At 46.7% G+C, this 11,988-nt stretch overlaps 1 long non-coding RNA gene across 1 annotated transcript; it reads right to left on the bottom strand.

The window, feature by feature from the left end:
- Window positions 1-1,036: 1,036 nt before the first annotated feature.
- LOC137145023 (uncharacterized) lies at window positions 1,037-4,235 on the bottom strand. Its single transcript, XR_010917541.1, has 3 exons — window positions 4,194-4,235; window positions 3,188-3,269; window positions 1,037-1,343 (listed from the first exon to the last, which is right to left on the bottom strand). It is a non-coding gene; the product is annotated as an uncharacterized lncRNA (long non-coding RNA).
- Window positions 4,236-11,988: the final 7,753 nt, after the last annotated feature.

Below are 11,988 nucleotides of genomic sequence, written 5' to 3'. Positions count from 1 at the left end.
GCCTAGCCTAAAGAGGAAGGCTGGTTTTAAGATTAAGACAGTGAACTGTGACTCATGAGATCTGGGTTCAATTCCAAGCTGTCCTACAGATGTCCCTGAGTACATCAGGGTCAGTTACTTAATCTTAAGGATAAAGGAGATTAATAAATTAATAAAAATTGTCTTTCTCCCAATGCTTAATTTGTAATGAAAGAGGTCCCGGGGCTCAAACAATTATTTTACATTCATAATTGATGCAGCAAGTCCAGAGGTGTCAGGGCTCAGCACTGGCATAAATTAAGCACTACTTTTTCCCATCTTCGGTCTCGTCTATTTAGACTATAAGCTCTTCAGGGCCAGGGACTTGCTTTAGGACTCATTTTAGAGACGTTCTCTGGCCTGTGTTACACCGCAGGTCAGACCAGATGATCAAATGGTCCCTTCTGGCCCTGCGATCTACGAATTCATCTGTGTTTGTACAGCGCCCAGCACAACAGATCCCTGATTTGAGCTGTGCAGAGGACAGACGTGCCATTTGGTGCAGGATTTTGAGATGTCAAGGTTTGGCTTCATTCCGAATCAGAACAAAAAAATGAAAATTACAAAATTCTCTAGGAAGGAAAATTCTGAAAACAATTTTGTTTTGGGTCACTTGAAATGTGTCATTTCTATTTTGACTCTAATATGTAACAGAATAGAAAACTTTCCAAACAAAAAAATAAAAACTTGGCATTCCGAAAATGCCAAAAAGGAGTGTTTCAGTGTTAACGGTGCTTCTTTTTTTTGGTTTTCTTCCAAAGCAAAACGCTGCTAAACTTGACCCAGTTACATGAAGCATTTCTCACACCCATTCTGAAATTCTAGCCATGTCTCAGGCACTGCCTGCTGTCTCCTCAAACGCCACCCCGCATTTACCACCCCTTTCATTGCTCGTAAGCACTGGACAACTATAACGAACAGACTTTTTCTTGATGACACACACATGGATTTTCAGTGGTGTCTGCCCGGTTTGGTGGACTCTGAGAGTCGAGGCTACAAAGCCAAAATTGCCAAAGAATTGTACTATTTTTGTGAAAATTGTCCAGTTTTGCTAGAAAACCCTGGCTCAGTAAACTCTGCCTTTGGCATGGCAATCTACTGTATGCCACTTAGATATCAGTGACATGTATAATGAATACCAGGTCAGACACACCAATCTTATATTTTATAACGGGTCTTGTTTCCAACGTTGGTCTGCCTCACTTCGATGCGTGCCAAAGACATGTAACAGATACCAGGGCATGGAGCACGGTCAAGGGAAATCTGTGGAAAATCTTTTATGTACGTCTGCTTGGATTTTTCATCAACATATCAACAGGGATAACCTGCAGGGATGGAAGGGACTCTGTTGTTTTTTTTCTCCAGAGTTACTACACAGGCTTGCACGCAAAAAGATGACAAAAAATATAGGGATGGACCCAACTTAAATCCCTAATCCAAGCAATTTAGAACTTCGGGGAAGTTTGGATCCAGAACAGAACTTTGCAACGGATTCTCTGGTACAATCTGGCCCCTTTGTGCCACTTAGGCCATAGAAACGGGACAGATTCTGGGAATGAATGGCTGATAGAGGATTCCCCTGGCACAGGAGAATTCTGGTGGCTCAGTCCCTGCTGCCCACCATCCTCCCACACCTTGGCAGAGGGGGCATATTGGAGCGAGGGAATGGAAGTGTCAGAGCAGATCTTTACTACACCAATCCTCCAGTGATGTGGGACCTTATTCCAGTGACGTGGGACCCTCTGCCAGTGGTAAAAGTCAGAGCAGCCCCTAGGCTGCTTTAACTGATGGTAGGGCACGGTCGATACAGAATCAAGAAGTTATAACCAGCTTCTTGATGCCCCCCTCCATGCCAAGCGGAGCTTGGATGTGTCCTCCATCACTGGGCCCTGTTCCTATAACAGATCAAACCAGAATTTATGAGAGCTACCGACGGTGCCATCCATCACTGAGCCAGTCACTGGAGGAAAGGACGCCGATCTGCCCCCCTTCAACTTGGGGATATTTTTTCCCTTACCCTATTAAAAATCATTCCCTTGGCACTGCCTTTACTGTTCACACACAGTCTCGCAAGGGACTGCTGGATCGCATTCACCTTTCCTGCTGTCCTTGCAACTGACCCCACCCCCTGGAGCACTACAGGGGCTGGGGAACAGGACAGACAGAGCAGCTTGTAAAATCTCAGTGAGGCGCCCTTTTTTGGTCATGTGATCCTCATGGCAGCCACCTTTCGCTTTTCAAAACGCAGGCCTAGTACATGATACTTTTCCCTGGCAGTCCAGGCTTTAAAGATGCAGCCAACCCCTCCACTTCCAAGGGGCAAAGGAATGCAGGTCAGATTCTCCTCCTTATCTCAAGTGGCTTACCAGATGGCGACGCCTACTGCAGATCTGGGTTGACAGCCGGGGCAGACTTTGTTAGCTAACGCTTTTCACCTGGGATACCCTAACTTAAGCCCAAAATGGATTTGCTGGCTCTGCTCATCTTTTGCTGTCAGATATCGCTTGCACCTAACCGTGGCCTTGAGCAATAAAACAGACAAACTGTAGGAGAGAAAATTACTGGATGAACTCAAGTATCAGCCAATACATTTATGCTGAAATTTCAAGCCATTCATTCAGGGACCAGTTTAGCTCATTTTGGCACTTGACAACTATGCCATGCAATCATCGTCTTCTCTGAGCCAAGGAAGGAACTGCAGACCAGGGGCACCACAAGACAGGAGCGGGGAGGGGCAAAGCTGGCTCTGGGAGTGCTGGTTCCAGGGTGGGGGCAGTGGGGGCCTGAGGAATGGCATTACTACTGCCAGATCTTTTTTTTCCCTGCATGCCTGAACTCTACTGTCATCATCTGAGGTGGCGTACCCAGTCCCAGGCATCAGGCTGGAGCAAAAGGCCCAGCCCAGCCACCAAGGGGGGCGCTAGTGGGCAGTGGGGGGGTGACACAGAAAAAAACCAACACAGCCCAGCAATTCCACTTTGTAGACTCAGGATCAAATCTGGGTCCCCCTCCCCAGACTCCAGCCCCTAATCCCCACATTCCATAAATATCACCCCCCGCTTGAGACCCCAAGTGGTGCCCCTGATTACAGCCCCATTTCCATCCCTCAGTTTCCTGTCCAGTACTAAAGTCTTTCCCCAAACTATAGTTACGTCTATATGTTACTTACAGTCCAGCAGCATTTAAGAACTCGTCTGAAGTGTAACCGGTTTCATCTCTCCATCAAAGTTTAAACTAGATTATTTGCCGCTCTGCATACAAAATAGATGGCATGGTTTTAGAAAAATATTGAGACTCTTCTGGGCATCCAAATATACATGAGATTTCTGAACCTTTGCTTCAACTATAGACATTTTTACTGTTAACACTAAAAAGCTGGTTGAAAAATGGAAAACTTTCCCCCTACCCACCTCCAAAAAATAATCTCAGCTGTTTTTCTTCTGCAGGTTTACAGAAAAGATGAGTTTGATTCAGATTTGAATTTGGGGGGTGGGGTTGTTTTCCCATTTTTCCCTTTTCCTCCTTTTTTTCTTTACCCCCTCACCCTTTTTTTTCTTTGCCATTTTGCCACTGAAAATGGGGGGGGGTATAAAAAGGGGAAAAGTTATAAACTAAAAAAAAAAGGATTTTTTTTCTTTTCCAATTTGATTTAAAAACACAATACATTCAGAGGAAAAAACAAGGCTCTTTTTCAGTGAAAAAATACAGCATTTGAAAAGTGTCAACCAACTCTAGTTACCTCTTTGTCAGCTGGATTTCCCTAAAATTAGGATCCAGGTTCAGCACTTCTCCAGAAGTGGAGCCCAAACCAGCAGTAAGGAGACTAAGGGGTAAGTAGCAGAATTCTTGCTTCTCGTGTGAGAGAGCTGGGTTTGATTCCCAACACTAATCTGAAGTCAGAATGCATGGTCTAATGGCCTCAAAAGTTATGAATCCATCCAACATGCGACTGCCTTTAAACAACGCATGATCTCCTTTATAATAGGGCATGGGGTGGAATGGTCCCTGCCTCAGAGAGCTCCAGGAAGTAAAGGTTTTATCTTGCTTCTCCCTCTGTTTGCCTGTTTCATCTGAGAGAGAGCAGGTCAGATACTCCCAACGTTTGCCACCTCCCCATCCTATCTTGTTTATCCTGTCTTGTGCACTTTTACTTCACTTTTGTTTTAAAAAATTACCTGCTTCTACACACCATGCCAGGAACTCTGTTTGGAGGAGGGGGAGAGAGAATCAAAATGGAGGACAATCCATTTATAGAAGAAGCTCCTCCCACAGGAAGAAATGATGTCAGTTTGTGGGTGGAGCTAATCCCTATATAAATAGAGCCCTGGACATAGTACTAGCTAGTAGGGGTGAATTCTAGAGAAGAGGGTGTATGTAGATAATGCTAAATGACTAGGTTTTTCTTTGGGGAAATATTGTCACAGATTTTTTTGTATGTTATTGTTTTACAGGCTGTTGTTTTTCAGAATCCTTCTTCCAGGTGCTGTGTAAGCATGTTGTATAAATTAATCACATGTGCTCTCTGCTATATGAAAACAAAACAGTGTGAGCTAGCATGTTGATTCAGCAGCTGATGGCTTCTCTTCACTGCAACAGTTAACACAAGTTGGTACACTCAAGTTACATCACTTGAGCAAACCTAGTTTAAGTGAGAACAGCCACAGTGTGAAACTCCACTCAGGCTACACAGAGTGGTTGGATTAGCATCTGATGAGTTGCGCTAACTTGAGCAGTAGCGTATAGCTGCATTCCCCCCCCTCAATTGATGGCTCCAGCCTCAGCAATATCAAGCTTCAACCCACCCATGCTAGCTAGCTTGGATTTAAAGCACTGCTTAACTTAAGAATGTAAGAACAGCCACAGAGGGTGAGTCCAATGCTCTATCTAGGCCACTAGCCTGTCTTCTGACAGTGACTCGGGCCAGATGCTTCAGAGGCAATGAACAGAACAAGGCAATTATCGAGTGATCCATCCCCTGTTGTCCAGTCCCAGCCACAGCTACAGGTTTCTGAGTGTGTGTATGGGAGTCAGATTCGAGGCAATGCTCAAATTATAGCTTGAGTTAACACTGCAGCAAAGAGAAACCCTCAGATAACATTTCCATAGTAAGTAGTTTTTCTTTATGTGAGCTTCACCAACCAACCAAGTCTTTGGGTTTTAGTTTTTTGTTTTGCTTTTTCCTCTCTCTCTCTCTCCCCAGTAGCAGGGAAGTGAAAGGGTTTTTCCATGGATGTAATTAATCCACCTCTTTGAGATGCTGCAATTAAGTCACCAGAAGAATTCTTCCCTTGACCTGGCCATGTCTATACTTGAGGTTAGGTTGACTTAAATATGGCGCTCGGGGCATGAAATTTTTCACAGTCCAGAGCAATGTAGTTCGGTTCATCTAATTTTTAAGAGTAAACCAAACTCCAGAGAGCCAAGGAATTAGTGTCAAGGCGCACCCAATATCTTGAATGATGAATCCCCTTTGTGTTCATTACACCCATGTCCCATCTCTTCTCTGTCATGAGAGAGGCTTCAGGTACAGACTTGGAGGTGACTAAGGTCTCTTATTTCTATAAATTGCCCGAATTTAACTTTACGAGAGCATCCTAAGAAAACTTGTTCTTCTGATAGGTACCCCGATCGGTTGTGTTTAGGTAGCTAGAAGGTATCACAGTAAACCTTAGTTACTCTGAGAAAATCCATGCTACCCTATGTCCAGAAATATTACTATTTTTAAACAAAAAGACAAAGGATGTGTCTGAGCCTCAGAAATGTGGCAACAAAGCAACTACACTCTTAATTCCAAGGAAAAGATACCTACCGGTTTTATGGCTGAGTTGCTATTATACAACAAAGGCTGGTTCCTGCCCCACTACAAAGGTGCCACAAAAGAGCATATATAGATTATATATCTGTAATTTGCCTGGGGAAATATCCATGTGGTATAAAGAGAGCCAAACCAGTACAGCCTGTTCTATGGTATCCCTTCACTCTCACAGCCTCTGGTATAGTAGGACGCATGAGTAACCCCTGGAAGATATAATGTTCCCTTGGAGAATGTTCCAAGCCAATGCAATTTAGAGCTGCCCCAAGGCTGCTTTAGTTAGCAACGGGGACCAAACGGATCCTTGCAGCCTCAGGAAGGCAGAAAGCACCATATTTGCCAATTATTTACAAATTTACAAGGCCTAGCTCCACATATACTGCCGCTCTCTAAGGTTCCGGTGGCTTCTGCAATAGAAGACAGAGAGACATCCCAACTACTTAAAGGGGAATTACCCAATTCCTATAAATTACAGTGGTTTAGGACCTGTGTTTTCTCCTTCCTGCACAGCATGGGCCGATGAGGGGACTGGAGTTTTAATACAACTTAAGGTCTGGTTTACACTTCAAAGTTTTGCTGGCCTAGCTCTGGTGGTCAGGGAGGTGATTTTTTGCTGACAAAAGCCCTAGTGTAGATGCAGTTACATGTTGCCAAAAAAGTACTTCTGCTGGTATAGCTTCTTTTGCTCAAGGAACTGGCATGAAGTCTGCTGGTAACAGGGCTATTTTGCCAGGAAAATCTACCTTCACAGCAGGAGGAGTCTGGCAGTGTAGCTATACCGGCAAATCTTTGAAGTGTAGACAAGGCCTTACCTTCTCACCATCATTTCATTGACTTCTTTCGCTTCTTTAGCTCTGCTTCATTTATGCAGCTTCTGATCAAAGCCAAGGAAAAGGTAAATGATACAAACGGTTGGGTAATGTTTACATGCTCCTGGTTTTCAGTATGAACGCCACGGATTTTCCCTCCTGAGTTTCATAACTCTTCTTGGACCCGATTACCCATTCATTCCATTCCTCCATTTGGCCTCTTTACCATCCCGCCCCACATCTCCTCACACCTGGGGGTCATTTTACTTGACCCACTGAATTGCCCTGGACTTGGACGCCCACGAGCGTCATTTCACCTCACTGACTTTAATGGGCAAGGGATTGAGCTCTGCTCTTATGAAGATACCATATAAACTTTGAAATTGGTGTCAATTTCACCAATGGATGTTTACATCGGCTGAGAATCTAGCCCTCACTGAACCATACTCCTGTTTCCCCCCCCAAAAAAAGAATTCATTATTTTTCAAGTAGAGCTGACTGGAAAATGGAAAGATGATTTTGCAAAAATAAATAAATAAAATGAAATGTCCAGGTTGTTTCCATTTCACGGGCTTTAAAATGGACTCATTTTTGAAAAATTTTCTGTGATATTTTTTTTTTTTTATGGCCAACATTTTCATCAAAAATTATTTTCTGGGTTGTTTTTTTTTAATTTGTCATTTACTGAAAACGTGTTTTTTGGTAAGACAATATGGGTTTTTTTTCTGAATGAAAGCTTTCTAGAAGGATTTTTTACAATGACAGTAAAAAAAATCATGGAAAATTTGGTGAAAAATTGAAAGATATAGAATTTTGGAGGGAAAGAAAGTAGGGGATTAACTTTACATGTAAAAAGTTTTGACCAGCTCTACACATTTTTTTCCCAGTCCCCTGTGAATTTAAACTTCTAAATCCAACCCAGTTTGAACTATTAGTAACACAGGCTGGGGCAAATTTTATACTAAGTGAGGGTCTGATTCTCTTTTCACTTACTCAGGCATAAATCAGAAGTTACTAAATTGAAGTCCAAGGGTTACACCAGAGTAAATCCAGCGTGAGAGCACAAGCAGCCCATGAGTTTTAACAATGGCCCTTTCAAAATGTCACTCCATCTTCTTAATATACTTTGCACAAGACTCTCTTCCACTGCACATTCTCTCTGCTAAGTGCACTACAGCTTCAACGCTGCTCACTTCAAAGAACTCCCTCCTGTATAGTTTCTTTCCTTGATTTTACCGAGACCAGAATCCTCATTGCTGAGACTACTTGTGTGGTCTCCTGAGAAGGTCCCAGCATGCTACCCTCCAGTATCCATGGAGCAGGTGTCGGAGGCAGCCTGTATCCCATCACCCCTTCTGCAGACTTGCAAAGTCATTAGTGGCCTTAAATCATTGGAGCAGAGAGAAGTGGGAAATTCCAAACCTGCTGTTACCTCCCTTTTGGGGATGGGACATTTGGGCCTAATGTATCCCAAGGTTACCAACGGAAAACTGAGGAGAGCACAGCTAGAGATTCGGCCTGCCGGGGCCAAAAAAGACGCTAACTGATCCAGTTCATTTACCAGTCTTTTACCTGGCAGGGTCCTGAGTTCAGGATGATGAGTCAACATTCTGCTCTCGCTGACGGCTGGCCAAATTCTGGCCCTATCTTGCATATTTCCTGAAGGAAGCACTCCACAATACTGTAGCTATAGCAACAATATACCCCTCTAACCCAGCTGGCCACAGCTCCCAGGTTCAGGCCCAGATTCTGATTAGTCCTTATTATTTTTTGTATTAATTGTAATAAAGAAGTGCTCAGAGGTCCCCGTCAGGATCAGGGCCGCACTGTGCGAGGTGTTATACAAACACATAAGCAGACATAACTCCTGCCAGTTTACAGTCTAAGAAGACAAGGGACATTCGAAAGGCAGCAAGTGATGGATACAACCTCGTATATATTATTTTGGCAGGTGTATTTATATTTGCTATTTTTTTCTTACCATAAACAAGTCAAATAAGTGTCAGCTATACCTGTCAGCCTAGCCATTGCGGGCTGGCTGATCTCTTCTAGGCATCATAGCAGCGATGTGTCTTGGAGATTAATTTTATACTGCAGCAAATCTGCAACTTCTTCATTGAAGATCCTGGTGTTACACTTCATTTCTACCAGCGTAGCTGAGACCAGGTCCACCGAAATTAGTCTTGCCAGAAGCAGGGGTTAATTTCCTGGGCCGGGAATTGTGTCCTGTTAATTGCTTGGATCCAGCACAGAGTCACCTGGACAGCAACCTGGGGCCCTTGCTATGGAACAACAGGCTTCAGTTGGGGGACGCCTCTCTATGGTTTGCAGTGAGGTCAAAATTGGGATTCCATCCCACTTTTCTCCTCCTGCTCGGCCCAACGTCCCCCCCAGTGGCCTCGCTCATCTAGGCACAGCTTCAAACTGCCTCATAGAATCGTCCCCAACAAACGCACTCAGACTACCATCACTACTGTATTTTTTAAGGTACCGTTACATTGGAAGCTAAGCTCCCAGGTTAAATAAAGTCCTTCTGATGCAGACACAAGTACTTGCTAGCCGGGGACTCTCCTTCCTTGCACATTCATCTTTCCACGTTTTAGCGATGAGCGGAACTTAATTTCTGTCAGGGCTCAGCCACGCCCCCTCTTTCCATGCCAGGGCCCAGCCCTGGCCCCTCATCCATCAGTGGCTCAAGGTGTGATCTCGCACGTACAGTGCATGCAAGGTCACGCTGTGCAGGGGACAGTAGAACACAGTGGCGTCCTCCATTCAACATCACTTTGCACGCCTGGTGCACGCTGGCTGAGGACGCAGTTTTGAGCCGCGCCACCTCTTTCTTTGCCAATAAAGCACTGGCGATGAGCGCTTATCCTAAAGCGTCTTCAGCATTGCATTCTTTGAGGCGACACACACACACACACACACACAAAGAAACGAAAACCGGGAATGCAAATCAATAAAGAGTCTTCACAGACGGGACACGACAGGATGTCACTGCTCTCTGGATCTGCGCCATGGCGTGGGAGCGTGCTCCCAGTCTGGGACTCAGTACGCCGGAGATGAATTACTAGCGCATGGCATCCCGGTGAAACTGACCAAGGTCTATTACCGCACGCTGTGTGATCCTAAATATCTTGAGAGCAAAGGTCAGGAGCTCTGGGCTCTGCTCTCAGGCTGCATTACCGCCATCACCCGCTCCCCTCCCCTAGAAATGATTTGCCTCCACACGTGAAAGGAATTTTGGCATCTCGGCCTATGTGAATAATCAGCAGCAACTAAGTTGATCCAGCAAACTGAGCCCCTTTGTCTGTTTGCACCATAACTGAGGGCGCATCGCACTTTCCTCAGAGTTAGCCAAAGAATGTTTCCACCAGTTTAACTCTGTAGGATTGAGCACCAATCAGCGGAAATCCCCACGGATTCCCACGGATGTCAGTGGACTCTGACTCAGATCCCGTGAGAGCTGCCTTTCAGGGTTTGATTGGTCAGATCATTTACCTGTTGTTGTTTCTGTTCTCTGATTGGCTCGACTTGTAACTGTCGCACGTGACATTTGCTGTCCATGACTGTCCGCTGCAGGAAAAGTCAGTCACGTCGTTATTCCAAGGGTGAGGACAAAGGGAGGGAATGAGCCGGGCTGGTGCTGTTCTGAAGCAGGAGGCTCTGGGTTCTGTTCCTTGTTGCTGCTGTGACGTTTCAAGACGCCCTGGGGGGGGATCTGCCATTGTCACTCTAAGTCAGGGGTGGGGAACCTTTTCCCTGCCAAGGGCCATTTTGATATGCCTACCATCATTCGCGGGCCATGCCGCCGAATCCCGCCGCCGAAAAGGGGCACTGCCCGCCGCCGCCGTGAAACCGCGCCGCCGCCGACTCCACCCCCGCCGCCGAAATGCCTGCTCTAAGCCCACCCCTGCTCTAAGTCCTTGCTGCTCACGGGTTCATTCTGCACAGAGAGCTGGGGCTGGTTCAGATATTCCTGTGTGACAGGCACAGAGGATCACAGAAGAAGTGGTGTAAAAATGGCCCCCTCTTACTCAAAACACCTGCTTCCTGAGGCTAAAATCCAGCCCCCGCCTCCACGGCCCTGGGGGCTCCCCAGACGGCGGAACCAGTGCAGTTCCACAGAGCAAAGGGACAGGCTGCTGGGGTGCAGAGAGCTTAGCTCTGTGCGGCCTCTCTGTGGAGGAGAGGGCATAGGCGGGATGCATAGGCTGCTACACAGACCCTCCAGGTCTCTGGTCCGGGAGGGTGCTTGGTGGGGGGCTGTGGCGCCACTGGTTTGGCCTCATATATTGTCGGTTCAACTGTGACCGCTGAGGGCCAGATTTTGCCCTGGCTTACCTCCCAGGCAAACCCACTGGACCCAATTCAGTTACACCAGGCAACGTCGAGGTGGCACTGGTGAACGTGAACAGAATTTGGCCTCCTGGACTTCCAGAGGTTTGCACAAGGCAGAAATCAGCATGGGATTCTGCCCCACTTCTTTCTTGCTGGTGGCGGCTTGGATCCCAGGCAGAAGGATCCCAGCTTCCTCGGTGGAAGGCTCTAGGGCCGTCTGGTTAAACAAACCCCCAGTTGGCTCGCGAGCCGATCGCATTCGACACAGTATAAGGCTTCCGTCACTTTGCCCTGCAACGTCATTTTGGCTGGCACGTTCCTGTCTTTGCCGCCTCGTGATCTGCTCCGCTGGCTTCCCCTTCCAGAAGCACACACATCCAGTCAGCTGCGCTTTCCTTTTTGTCTCACTGAAAGTCAGCACGCGCACGTCGAGGGCCCAGATCCTCAGCTGACGGAAAGGGATGCAGTCCAGCTCCGCCGGCTTCACCAGAGCTATGCCAGTGTATTGCAGCTGCAGGTCAGACCCCCCCGGCGCATGCAGACCCAAACAGACAGCGAGTCACTTGACAAGCTGTGTTTACAGACCTCCAGCTCTCAGCGCCAGAGTGGGGCAACCAATTGTGGAGCATTTCGATAGCCAGGAGCCAGCCGTTTGCACAATGCAGCTCTCAGCTGTATTGTGTCTCCCCAGCCTACCGGGAACTCACCACCCCTGCGTACGGAGGCGCCGTATGAAGGAACTGGAGGTTCAATGATCAGGTCTGCGCTGATGACGCTGCTGCTATGTTTTCACTCAGACTTTACTTGGGCTCTGATGTCCGTGGGAGTCCAGGTATCTGTTGTTATGGTGATGAATTATTTGTACTGCGGTAGCACTGGGGAGCCCCAGTCACCCACCAGGACCCTGTCATCCTGGGGGCTGCACTAACCCAGAACAAAAAGCCAGTCTCTGCCCCACACAGCTGACAATCGGGGAGCCCTGTGGGAATAGAAGCAAAGGGAATGGTT

The sequence above is a fragment of the Emydura macquarii genome, unplaced genomic scaffold (genome assembly GCF_026122565.2).
Source record: "Emydura macquarii macquarii isolate MOO-44397 ecotype Brisbane River unplaced genomic scaffold, CSIRO-AGI_Emac_v2 contig_3506, whole genome shotgun sequence".
NCBI classification, from domain to species: Eukaryota; Metazoa; Chordata; order Testudines; family Chelidae; genus Emydura; species Emydura macquarii.
The sequence above is the reverse complement of the archived record's forward strand: the minus strand, read 5'-3'. Positions and strand labels throughout refer to the sequence as shown.